This window comes from Aptenodytes patagonicus, chromosome 23, assembly GCF_965638725.1.
Source record: "Aptenodytes patagonicus chromosome 23, bAptPat1.pri.cur, whole genome shotgun sequence".
Taxonomy (NCBI): domain Eukaryota; kingdom Metazoa; phylum Chordata; class Aves; order Sphenisciformes; family Spheniscidae; genus Aptenodytes; species Aptenodytes patagonicus.
In genome coordinates this window covers 5001-17079 of record NC_134971.1, presented here as the reverse complement: position 1 = coordinate 17079, position 12079 = coordinate 5001, and the positions used below count along the sequence as shown (strand labels likewise).

The 12079-nt window shown below is 49.1% G+C and overlaps 1 protein-coding gene across 1 annotated transcript in view; it reads left to right on the top strand.

The window, feature by feature from the left end:
* The window catches only part of C2CD2L (C2CD2 like), a 51094-nt gene extending 44603 nt beyond the window's left edge, over nucleotides 1-6491 (top strand). The window contains exons 24-42 of the mRNA XM_076358589.1: nucleotides 20-84; nucleotides 310-373; nucleotides 464-516; nucleotides 602-642; nucleotides 729-831; nucleotides 2139-2203; nucleotides 2291-2336; nucleotides 2431-2494; nucleotides 2583-2638; nucleotides 2724-2764; nucleotides 2847-2949; nucleotides 4272-4328; nucleotides 4418-4470; nucleotides 4567-4639; nucleotides 4719-4774; nucleotides 4859-4899; nucleotides 4985-5038; nucleotides 5212-5312; nucleotides 6474-6491. The gene's annotated coding sequence lies outside the window, so the exon portion shown is untranslated. The remainder of the gene's footprint in view (nucleotides 1-19; nucleotides 85-309; nucleotides 374-463; nucleotides 517-601; nucleotides 643-728; nucleotides 832-2138; nucleotides 2204-2290; nucleotides 2337-2430; nucleotides 2495-2582; nucleotides 2639-2723; nucleotides 2765-2846; nucleotides 2950-4271; nucleotides 4329-4417; nucleotides 4471-4566; nucleotides 4640-4718; nucleotides 4775-4858; nucleotides 4900-4984; nucleotides 5039-5211; nucleotides 5313-6473) is intronic.
* The last annotated feature ends 5588 nt before the right edge of the window (nucleotides 6492-12079 follow it).

Genomic DNA, 12079 nt, shown 5'->3' with positions numbered 1-12079 from the left:
TTTGATGCTGTTTTTGCAGATGCAGTGGGATGAGCCGCGCACCTAAAGGCAATGTAGGAGAGCCGAGCAGAGCGCCGTAAGAAGGTGGGTCGGCCCATGGTGTTCAGAGGCAAGATTTGACTGGTGGCTATATGAGTAGCTTATGTTTTGTGGTAGTTTTGTTTTGTCTTGAAGATGTGAAGTGCTCTGCAATGTGGGCACCAGAGCTGACTTGGGCATGGTGAGCAATGACTAGTGGTCTGATGTAGCAGTTATTTTTCAGGTGTTAGTGTTGAAGTTAAAGCATCCCTTGTTGTTTGTGTTCTACAGGTGGTACCTGCACCTCAACATGGCTGCCTGAAAACAGCACAGGTGGCGCAGGCAACCAGCCAAGGTAAAGGAGTGGGAGATCGGAATTGGTGTGGGCAGGCTCTTGTTTTGGGTGGTATCTCAGCATGTGTTGCTTGCTTTGATGTTTTTGCAGGTGATGCACGTAGCATCAGAGGACTGAGGCAGCACACTGAGCGGTCTGAGAAGGTGAGGCGGTTGTCGGCAGCGTCGGCCTCTGAGAGCTAAGTATCCTGCGGCCACTTGGTGAAGCTTTTCTCTGTTGGTTTTGCAGGTGCTGTGCAGGCTGCCTTTGGAATTGGATGAGCATTTGAGGTGAGGTGGGTAGTAGAGAGGAGGAGCACGGGACTGCTGATATCTCGCAAGCGCAATGCTGATCTTTATGTCTCTTGCTATTCGAGGTGCCACAAGTAATGGCAGCCACGGCCTGTGACTCTGGAATTGGTGTGAAGCAGGCGAGCGGAACAGCACAGTGCTTCTGAGGATGAGGGTGTTGTGGAAGAGGTCGGTGTCTACTGTCATGATGCTTACTGCTGGTGGTGTGTGTGTGGTGGTTTTTTTTTTTGTCTTTGCAGATGGTGAAGAACCTGGCAACTGCAGGAAAATGTCAGGTATCCGATGTGTCTTCTGGCAAGGATGGATTCAGACCCCCGGCCCACTGAAAGCTAAGTTGAGGGGACCGCCACCGTGGAGGGGGCAAGGGGACAAGGTTGGCAACTTGCAGGAGGGGGATTTAAAGTTACTATAGGGCAAAGGGCTGTCTGGGAGCAGTCCCCCCTTGGGCAGGTAAAGGGAGCAGGTTACTCCTCTGCATGACGCTAGTGCCGGCAGGGTAGTTCCAGCTTGTGTCTGCTGTTGCATAGTCTGTGTGGTCTGTCTTCTGTGCCTTAGACCTCCCTCGGTTCTTGATATGCTCTTTGTGCATAAGGAGCATGGCACTTGCCTCGGGTGCCATCCCTAGGGTCTCGAGTGCCTGTGTTCATCGTCATAGTGCCAATTGGGTGCTGCTTTTCTTGTGTTACAAGCTTAAAGCAGGGATCGGTCTCGCGTCTTGGAAGTTTCTGGAAGGTCCTCTCTTGTCAGCAGCATTCCCAGCTGCATGAGCAGCTCTGCTCTCCAGCCATCCATTTTTGCAGACTGGGACTTCTTCCCTGCATCCTTGTGTTCCTAGGTCTTGATGCCAGCCTTCTTGCGCATATGTGTTCTCGGTTTTGAGAGTAACTTCTTGTCACGGGCCATGACAAATTCTTCTCTTCTTGTGGGGTTGCCACAGAGCCTCCTCATGTCACCGTCACGGTCTCGTAGGTGGTCTTGCCGGACAGCATCTTCCATCTGGCTGTCATTCTTCTTGCCGAGAGTTTTCTCTCCTCTTTGAGGCACATTGTTTGTAGTGTTCTGTGTACTGTCGGTGTGTGTCTGTGTGTGTGTCTTGGCTTGGAGCTGCCCTGCCCGGGGGTGTGGAGTCAGGGGTAGGTGCAATAGCAATAAGAGTCTATGGCTAATACGTTGATATGCCTAGATGGCTGAGGCAAAGGGTGTATGGGCCTCTCGGATCCGGCAGCCATCAGCGGGTTGTGCGGAGAGCTGTTTCAGCAGTGTCTTATAGGGATGAGCAGAGCCACGTGGGAGGGGCTGTTGAGGGGTAGTGAGGCAGAGTGCATCTCAAATGTGTTAAGGCTTCTTTGTGTGGGGTTTAAAGGTCGTGGGTTTTCTTTTAACGGCAGGCTGTAGTTGGACTCCAGAGGGTATTCCTAAATGGGAACAAGAACTGTTAAGCAATCCAGGTGACTCATTTGATGCTGTTTTTGCAGATGCAGTGGGATGAGTCGCGTACCTAAAGGCAATGTAGGAGAGCCGAGCAGACCGCCGTAAGAAGGTGGGTCGGCCCATGGTGTTCAGAGGCAAGATTTGACTGGTGGCTATGTAAGAAGCTTACATGTTGGGTTTTTGTTTTATTTGGAAGGTGTGAAGCGATGTGGGATATGGGCACCGGAGCTGACTCGGGCATGGTGAGCAATGACTAGTGGTCTGATGTAGCAGTTATTTTTCAGGTGTCATAGTGTTGGTGAAGTTAAAGCTTCCCTTGTTGTTTGGGTTCTACAGGTGGTACCTGCACCTCAACATGGCAACCTGAAAACAGCAGAGGCGGTGCAGGCAACTGCTCAAGGTAAAGGAATGGGAGATGGGAATCGGTGCGGGCAAGCTCTTGTTTTGGGCGGTATCTCAGCATGTGTTATCTGCATTGACTTTTGCAGGTGATGTATGTAGCGTCAGAGGGCTGGAGCAGCGCACTGACAAGCGGTCTGAGAAGGTGAGGCGGTTGTTGGCAGGGTCAGCGTCCAAGAGCTAAGAATCCTGCGGCCACTTGGTGAAGCTTTTCTCTGTTGGTTTTGCAGGTGCTGTGCAGGCTGCCTTTGGAATTGGATGAGCATTTAAGGTGAGCTGGGTAGTAGAGGAGGAGCACGGGACTGCTGATATCTCGCAAGCGCAATGCTGATCTTTGTCTCTTGCTATCCGAGGTGCCACAAGTAATGGCAGCCACGGCCTGTGACTCTGGAATTGGTGTGGAGCAGGCGAGCGGAACAGCACAGTGCTTCTGAGGATGAGGGTGTTGTGGAAGAGGTCGGTGTCTACTGTCATGATGCTTACTGCTGGTGGTGTGTGTGTGTGTGGTGGTTTTTTTTGTCTTTGCAGATGGTGAAGAAGAACCTGGCAACTGCAGGAAAATGTCAGGTATCCGATGTGTCTTCTGGCAAGGATGGATTCAGACCCCCGGCCCACTGAAAGCTAAGTTGAGGGGACCGCCACCATGGAGGGGGCAAGGGGACAAGGTTGGCAACTTGCAGGAGGGGGATTTAAAGTTACTATAGGGCAAAGGGCTGTCCGGGAGCAGTCCCCTCTGGGCAGGTAAACAGAGCGGGTTGCTCTTCAGCATGACGCTAGTGTGGGCAGGGCAGTTCCAGCCTGTCTGTGTAGTTTGTGTGGTCTGTCTACTGCGCCTTAGACCTTCCCTGGCTCACAATGTGCTCTTGGTGCTCAAGGAGCACAGCAGGCACCTCGGGCGCCATCCCTAGGGTCTCGAGTGCCTGTACTCATCGGCATAGTGCCAACCGGGTGCCGCTTTTCTTGCGTTACAAGCTTAAAGTGTGGATTGGTCTTGCGTGTCTCCAAATGGTTCTCCTTTGTAGCATTGTTCCTGGCTGCATGAGCAGCTCTGCTCTCTAGCCATCCATTTTTGCAGACTGGGACTTCTTCCCTGCATCCTCGTGTTCCTAGGTCTTGATGCCAGCCTTCTTGCGCATACGTGTTCTCAGTTTTGAGAGTAACTTCCGGTCACAGGCTGTGACAAATTCTTCTCTTCTTGTGGGGTTGCCACAGAGCCTCCTCACGTCACCGTCATGGTCTCGTAGGTGGTCTTGCCGGACAGCATCTTCCATCCGGCTGTCATTCTTCTTGCCGAGAGTTTTCTCTCCTCTTTTGAGGCATGTTGTTTGTAGTGTTTCATGTAGTGTCAGTCTGTGCCTGTGTGGTGTTTGGCTTGGAGCTGCCCTGCCTGGGGGTGTGGGGTCAGGGGGAGGTGGCATAGTGATAAGTGTATATGGCTAATATGTTGATATGTCTAGACGGTTGAGGCAAACATTGTAGTGTTACCTTGGATAGAGTAGATGTCAGCAGCAAGTGTGAAGTATCATTTCTGTAACATTTTGCTGGTGCCGATGGGATGACTGGAGTCATGTGAGAGAGGTGCTAGAGTGCTAGTTGAGCACATTGAATCTCCCAGGTGTTAAGGCTTGTATGTGTAGGGCTTAATGTTTGAGTTATGTTTCTTTTAATGGCAGGCTGTAGTTGGACTCTAGAGCGTACTCCTAAGTGGGAACAAGACCTTTGGAATTGTTAAGCTATTGCTCTGCATCCAGGTGACTCATTCGATAATGTTTTTGCAGATGCAGAGGGATGAGCCATGCACCTAATGGTGACATAGGAGAGCCAAGTGGAATGATGTAAGAAGGTGGATGGCCTGTTGTGTCAGAGGTGAGATTTGACTGGTGGCTATATGACTAATTATAGCTTTTTTTTTTTTAATTTGAAGGTGCTGAGCCAGGAGTAACATAGGATATGGGCACCAGAGGTGACTCAGGCAAGGTGAGCGGTGATTGGTGGGTTGAAGTAGAGGCTATTTTTCAGGTGTTGCAATTGCTGGTGAATTTATAAGCAACCCTTGTTGTTTGGGTCTTACAGGTGGTGTGCAATTCTCAATGTGGCAACCCAAACTGATGGAGGCCGGGCGGCTGAGCTGTCAAGGGAAATGAGTGTGAGATGGGGATCGGTGCGGGCAGGCTGTGGTTTTGGGTACTATCTCACCATGTGCCTTTTTGCTTGTGTTTTTGCAGGTGCCACATACAGGTTCAGAGGGGCGACACCATGTGACCGTGAGCGGTCTGAGAAGGTGAGCAGGTTGCGGGCCAGGTTGATGTCTATTAGCAAATTCTTATATGGCAACTCAGTGAGGTGTTTCTCTCTGGCTTTGCAGGTTCTGTGCAGGCTGCCTCTGGAATTGGCTGAGAGTTTGAGGTGAGCTGGGTAGGAGAGAGGAGGTGCACGGGGCTGGTGATGTCTTGCGAGTGCAACAGTAATATTGTGTCTCTTGGTATCCTAGGTGCCACAAGTGACAACAGCCACAGAGTCCAACTCTGTAATCGGCATGGAGCAGGTGAGCAGAATGTCACAGTGTGTCTGAGGTGAGGGATTTTGCGGGAAAGGTCTCTGAGCGATGTGATGCTGACTGACGGCAGTGGTGTATGTGTGGGTGTATTGGTTTGTATGTGGGTGTTTTGGGGGGTTTTTGGTGTGTGGTGGTTTGTGGTCTCTTTTCTTTTTTTGCAGATGATGAAGAGGAACCTGGCAACTGCAGGATTAATCTAGTGGGCTGATTGTTGTTAATCTTGTCGAGGACGGATTCAGACTCCTGGCCCTCTGAAAGCTAAGTTGAGGCAGCGATGCTGGAGAGGGGTCGGGGGAGGGAGGGGATGAGGCTGGCAATTGCATGAAGGGGTTTTAATGATAGTGTAGGGGGAGAGGGCTGTCTGGGAACAGTTCCCTCTGGGCAGGTAAAGGAAGCGGGTTACTCTTCAGCATGATGCTAGCATGGGCAGGGCAGTGCAGTTCCAGCCTGTGTCTGTTGTTGTCGTGTAGTTTGTGTGGACTGTCTTCTGTGCCTCAGACGTTCCTCGGGTCACAATGTGCTCTTGGTGCTCAAGGAGCACGGCAGGTGCCTTGGGTGCCATCCCTAGGGTCTCGAGTGCCTGTACTCATCGGCATAGTGTCAGTTGGGTGCTTCTCTTCTTGCGTCACAAGCTTAAAGCAGGGATCGGTCTTGCGTCTTGGAAGTTTCTGGAAGGTCCTCTCTTGCAGCAGCGTTCCCGGTTGCGTGAGCAGCTCTGCTCTCCAGCCATCCATTTTTGCAGACTGGGACTTCTTCCCTGCATCCTCGTGTTCCTAGGTCTTGATGCCAGCCTTCTTGCGCATACGTGTTCTCGGTTTTGAGAGTAACTTCTTGTCACGGGCCGTGACAAATTCTTCTCTTCTTGTGGGGTTGCCACAGAGCCTCCTCATGTCACCGTCACGGTCTCGTAGGTGGTCTTGCCGGACAGCATCTTCCATCTGGCTGTCATTCTTCTTGCCGAGAGTTTTCTCTCCTCTTTGAGGCACGTTGTTTGTAGTGTTCTGTGTACTGTCTGTGTGTGTGTTTTGGCTTGGAGCTGCCCTGCCCGGGGGTGTGGAGTCAGGGGTAGGTGCAATAGCAATAAGAGTCTATGGCTAATACGTTGATATGCCTAGATGGCTGAGGCAAAGGGTGTATGGGCCTCGGATCCGGCAGCCATCAGCGGGTTGTGCGGAGAGCTGTTTCAGCAGTGTCTTATGGGGATGAGCAGAGCCACGTGGGAGGGGCTGTTGAGGGGTAGTGAGGCAGAGTGCATCTCAAATGTGTTAAGGCTTCTTTGTGTGGGGTTTAAAGGTCGTGGGTTTTCTTTTAACGGCAGGCTGTAGTTGGACTCTAGAGGGTATTCCTAAACGGGAACAAGACCTTTGGAATTGTTAAGCTATAGCTCTATACACCGGTGACTCATTCAATATTGTTTTTGCAGATGCAGTGGTATGTGCCATGCAGTGAAGAGTGACAGAGGTGGCAAGCAGAGCACTGTCAGAAGGTCATTGCGAGGCCGCTCTCTATAATCTTTGAGAAGTTGTGGAGATTGGTGGATATCCCAGAAGACTGGAAGAAGGCTAATGTTGCCCCCATCTACTGCAAGGGCTTAAAGGAGAATGTAGGAAATTACAGGGCCTTCAGTCATACTTAAGTCCTTGGGAAGGCTGTGGAATGAATTTTCCTGGGGTCCATCAGAAGTCAAATGAAGCATGTGACTGTGAAAAGCCAGCACAGATTCACTAAGGCAAATCATGCTCGACAAACCTGATGGCCTTCTGTGATAAAGTAACCTGTTTGGTTGATATGTGGTGAGCGGTGGACTCTGTTTACCTGGATTTCTCCAAGGCTTTCGATATGGTTTCTGGCAGCCTCCTCCTAGATCAAGTCTTCTTATGGTCTAGACAAGCCTTCTGTGTGGTGTGGGGGGCGCTGGCTGACAGGCTGCACCTGGAGGGTGGTGGTTAATAGCTCCTTTTCAAACTGGCAACCTGTCACAAGCGGGGTCCCCCAGGGATCGATATGGGGCCTGACACTTTAATATTTTAATTAGTGATCTCAGTGATGGGTTCAGGTGTACCCTGATGAAGTTGGACAATGATACCAAACTGAGTGGGGAAGCGGATGCTTTAGAAGGGAGAGCCACCCTGCAGAAATACCTGGATAGGGTGGAAGTCTCAGCTAACAAGGACCTTATGAAGGTCAACAAAGGCAAACTTAGGGTTTTTCACCTGGGAAAACATAATCCTCGAGTGCAGCGCAGACCGGGATCTACCTGTCTGGGGAGCTGCTGTGGAAAGGGACCTGGGGTCCCGGTGGAGAACAAGCTTAATATGAGCTAATAGTGTGCTTCTGTGGCAAAGAAAGTCAATAGGATGTGGGGTTGCATCAACAAGGGCATCACCAGCAGAGATAAAGAAGTCTTTTTATCTCACTGTACTCAGCGCTTGTCAGGCCACACCTGGAATACCGTGTTCAGTTTTGGTCCCTGTTATACAAAAGATATGGATGGGCTGGAGAGAGTGCAGAGAAGGGCCACAACAATGATCAGTGGACTAGAAAGCTGGCCACGTGAGGAAAGGTTGAGAGAGCCGAGTTTGTTCAGCCTTGAGAAAAGAAAGCTTAGGGCAGACCCTATCACCATGTTCCAGTATTTAAAGGGTGGCTACAAACATGACGGAGACTTCCTTTTTATGGGGAGTCACATGGAAAAGATGAGGGGTAATGGGTTCAAGTTTCTCCTGGGGAGAATCCGACTGGACGCAAGAGGAAAATATTTCACAATGAGAACAATCATCCATTGGAATGATCTCCCCAGGGCAGCGGTGGATTCCCCAACATTGGGTGCTTTTAAGATTTGGCTGGACAGGGTGCTGGGTCATATTGTTTAGACCGTGCTTTTGCGAAGAAAGGTTGGACCAGATGATCCTTGATGTCCGTTCGACCTGGTAGCGTATGATTGTATGAATAAGGTGGGTCAGCCTGCGGTGTTGGAGGGAAGATGAGTCTTGTGGCTATAGGACTGCATAATGGTGTTTGGTTTTTGAAGGCGCAAAGCAATGAGTGAAGCGGGATATGGGTACTAGAGCAGACTCGGGCAAGGTGAGCGATGACTAGTGAGCTGAAGTAGCAGTTATTTTTCAGGTGTTGTATTGCTGCTATAGTTAGAAACAGCCTGTTGTTTGGGTTTTACAGGTGGTACACAAGCTTCAATGTGGTAGCCCTAAATGATGGAGTCTGGGTGCTAAAGCGGCCAAGGTAAAGGAGCGGCAGATGGGAATCGCCGCAGGCAGGCTGTGGTTTTGGGCAGTATCTCAGCACGTACCCATTGATGTGGTTTTTCCATGTGTCACAGGCAGCCTCGGGGGGGGGGGGGGTGTGTAGCCACCCGCTGAGGAGCGGTCTGAGAAGGTGAGGCGGTTGTGGGCTGGATCACCATTTAATAGCAAAGTATTACATGGTATATTGGTTAAGCATTTATCTCTTGGTGTTGCGGGAGCTGTGCTGGCTGCATTTGGAATCGGATGAGCATTTAAGGCAAGCTGGGTAGTAGAGAGGAGGAGCACGGGACCGCTGATATCTCACAAGCGCAATGGTAACTTTGTCTCTTGGCATCTTAGGTGCCATGAGTGACAACTGCAGCATCCGACTCTGGAATCGGCATGGAGCTGGTGAGCAGAGCGCTATGGCACTTTTGAGGAGGAAGGTGTTGCGGAAGAGGTTGGCAGTAACCAGTGTGATGCTGAATACTGGCACTGTTTTGTGGTTGGTTTTTTTTTTTTTCCCCAGATGAAGAACAACAACTGGGTGACTGCAGCAACATCCCAGTTAGCTTTTTTTTTTTGAGGATGTATTCAGATCCCTGGCCCTCTGAAAGCTAAGTTAAGGGACCAGGGCATGGGAGGGAACAAGGTCAGGAATTGCAAGGAGGGGTTATGAAGTCAGGGTAGGGGTGAGGACTGTCCAGGAACAGTCCCCTTTGGCAAGGTAAAGGGAGCGGGTTACTCTTCAGCATGATGGTAACATGGGCAGGGCCAGGCAGTTCCAGCCTGTGCCTGTGGTGTTGTGTACTTTTATGTAGTCTCTCCTCTGTGTGTTATACCATAGCTTTCTTAAGTCTTTATGTTGCCGTAGCTTTTTGTGGTCAGCAGGCACCTTGGTAGCTTCCCGAGGGTCACTAGGTGCATTGCCTCATCAGCATAGTGCTTGTCGAGCCGTTCTTACCTTGCCATTGTTGCTTAAAGCATGGACTTGTCTGGCATGAATAGCACTGTAGGTGTTTTTGAGGGGTCATCTCTTGTGGGGGCAAGCCAGGCGGAGCCCACAGCTCTGCTCTTGAGAGTTCTGTTTCCATAGTTGTCTGTAGGGGTTTCATCCCTGCATCATTAATGGTCTTAGGTTTTAAAGCCTGGCTTCTCCTGCATCCATTGTTCTGTTTTTGATAGTAGTCTTCTCTCATGGGCCGCAGCAGTCGCCCCACCTTTTTCCCAGGGATGCTCTAGAGCATTTATGCTGTCATGGCAGTGCAGGGTTTCTTTGCTGGAGGCATCTTCCCTATGGGAGGTTTTTCTCAGTTGTGGTTGTCTCACGTCTCATGGTCATGTTTGTGGTATCTGTGTGAGGTGTCTTTGTGCGTGTCTGGGTTGGAGCTGCCGTGCCCAGGAGTGTTGCAATGTTTAAGACAGGGGTAGCACAGCTTTATGGTGATACGGTTACATGTTGATCTGGCCAGATTCTTTAGGCAAAGACTGTACAGTCCATCTCTGGGCAAGTAGCTGTAGACAGCTGCCACAGTTACTTTAATTGTGTTTTGTGGGTGCTAGAGGTTGGGCTCTAGCCTTTTGGGAGTGGCAGCTCACTTGATAGTCGAGCGGGTTTAATGTTGAATTTGGCTTAACTTTTATATGTGGGGCTCAATATCTGGGGTTTGTTTTTTTCCAGCTGTAGTTAGAAGGCATATGCAAAACTAAGATGGACCTTTGGTCTTGTCAAGCTATTAGTCGGCATCTGTGTGACTTGCTTTACAAGGTTTGATTAGCATGGCCTGTTTGGACAGAGGTGGTTTGCGCTGGTTTTTTGGATAGCCAGTAGGTATTGGTAAGCAGGGTGTAGAGTCTTTTTAGTTGTGTTTTGCCAGTGGCCTAGGGTGATTTGGATCGCCGGAGAAAATACTCAAGTGAGTCTTGCCAGAGCACACAAATTGATGCCAAGCATCTTCCTTGGCTTGCTGTTAAGAAGGCTGAAACTTTGGAATCGTACAGAGTGGCAATGTTGTTTTGAGGTGTGTGGTGAGACAGTTCCAGGGATGGCTCTAGAACTGGGGCAATATGCCATTGTGGCAGGTTGGTGGTGAAACAATTGTGTTTTGAGCGAGGGGTGGAGTGATTGGTTGTTCAGGGAGTGTTTAGCTTCTGAATGTGCCTAACCTCGTATGTGTGAGGTGTTTCACTGCAGGTTGTATTTCATGTTGAGTGTAAGGTTTAAATTAAAAAAAAAAAAGAAAAAACCCACACCTGGCAAGGGGATATTTCTTTTTTTCTCCCTAGCTTGTTTTGTTTCTTTTCCCCTGTTTAGTGGCCAGTCTGTGAGGTGATGTTCATTGCCAATGTTTTGGCAGAGGCTGGGCTCAGGCTGGGGGTTTTATAGGCAGGGCAATTTTTGAGGCCCCTGGGGAGTGCTGCACACATGGGGCAGTGGCCTATTGTGGCAGGCTGGTGGCAGAATGGATCAGTTGTGAGGTGTAGGGGTGGTTTGTGATGACTGTATCTAACATTGTATAACTGTGTGGTGGTGTGTTTAATGTGTGGGGGTTTTTTTTTTTTTTTTTGCAGGTTGTGTGGAGTTGAGGTTTTTTTCTTTTCAGCCTTTTAGAAAAACTGTAATAAAAAAAACCAGCTGGGGGATTTTTTTTTTTCTCCCTCAGCTGGGTTTTTTTTTCCCTGGTCCCGGCTGCTCTGCGAGGCGATGTTCATCGCCAATGTTTTGGGCAGAGGTCAGGTGTGCGGGCCAGGGTTTTTGCAGGGAGGGTGAATTTTTTGAGTCCCCTGGAACGCCGTTCCTGGGGAGCGCTGTCCTGGAATGTGCCATTTGCCTGTCATTGCAGGGAGTCCTGTTGTGTAGTGCACGGTCATGGGAAGATGAATGAGGATCTTGCAGTTGAAGGGTGTGGGGAATTGGAGTAGGTCACCAGTGTTGTAGAGGAGCAGCTCGTGAACTGGGGGGGCCTAACTGTATAGTTTATGGGTAGGAATGTAAATTATTGTGAGGGGCTTTTTAGTGTCTGATGTAGTAATTTTTTTTTCTTGCTTTTTATTTTTGTGTGCAGGTGTGGAAGCAGAGGGTCTGTTGAGATGAGTGGAGCTCTGTTGCTTTCTGCCCAGGAATACAATTTGTGGAGGCGATCCCTTCTCAAAGAGGGAAAACTTACAGATGTGAAGCGATAGACCGAGTACCTAATGGGAGCAAGAAATGTGGAAAAGACTGCTAGGTAGAGAATCACAGGCACTAAATAGTTGCGCTGACTCTTAAAGTAATGCTGAATTTTTAGAGGTGAAATGTATTTATAAAAATAATGAGTTAGAGAATAAATTTAATAGTAGCAAGTATTGGATCAACTAGGGAGTAAATTTTTATCATTGTAGTAAAAGTACATGGTCAAAATGAAATGTAAAAAATGATATCAGAAGTCTTACTTGGAATCAGCAATAGACCAATTTAAACATAAGCATGGTTTAAAAAAATTACAGGCAATAGTGTTTCCCTATCAGAGTCATGGTAATAACTGCAGTTGCAAATTAAAGACACCCACTTAGTTTTGTACTTTCATGCCCATGGGTAAAGATAGCAGTTTGGGTAAGTAAAAATAAAAAATGTCACAGGCCTTCCTTGATGGTTCTTGCTCAGGGACTACTGTGGCAATAAAGGTAGTAAGCAATTTCAATGAGAATTAGGCATCAGAGGGTGAGTTGTCAATACCTATAGGTAAATGTAGGCATTGACAGGTTAAAAGAAAGCATGTGCCATACTGGCTCCTAAGTAGATCTAAAG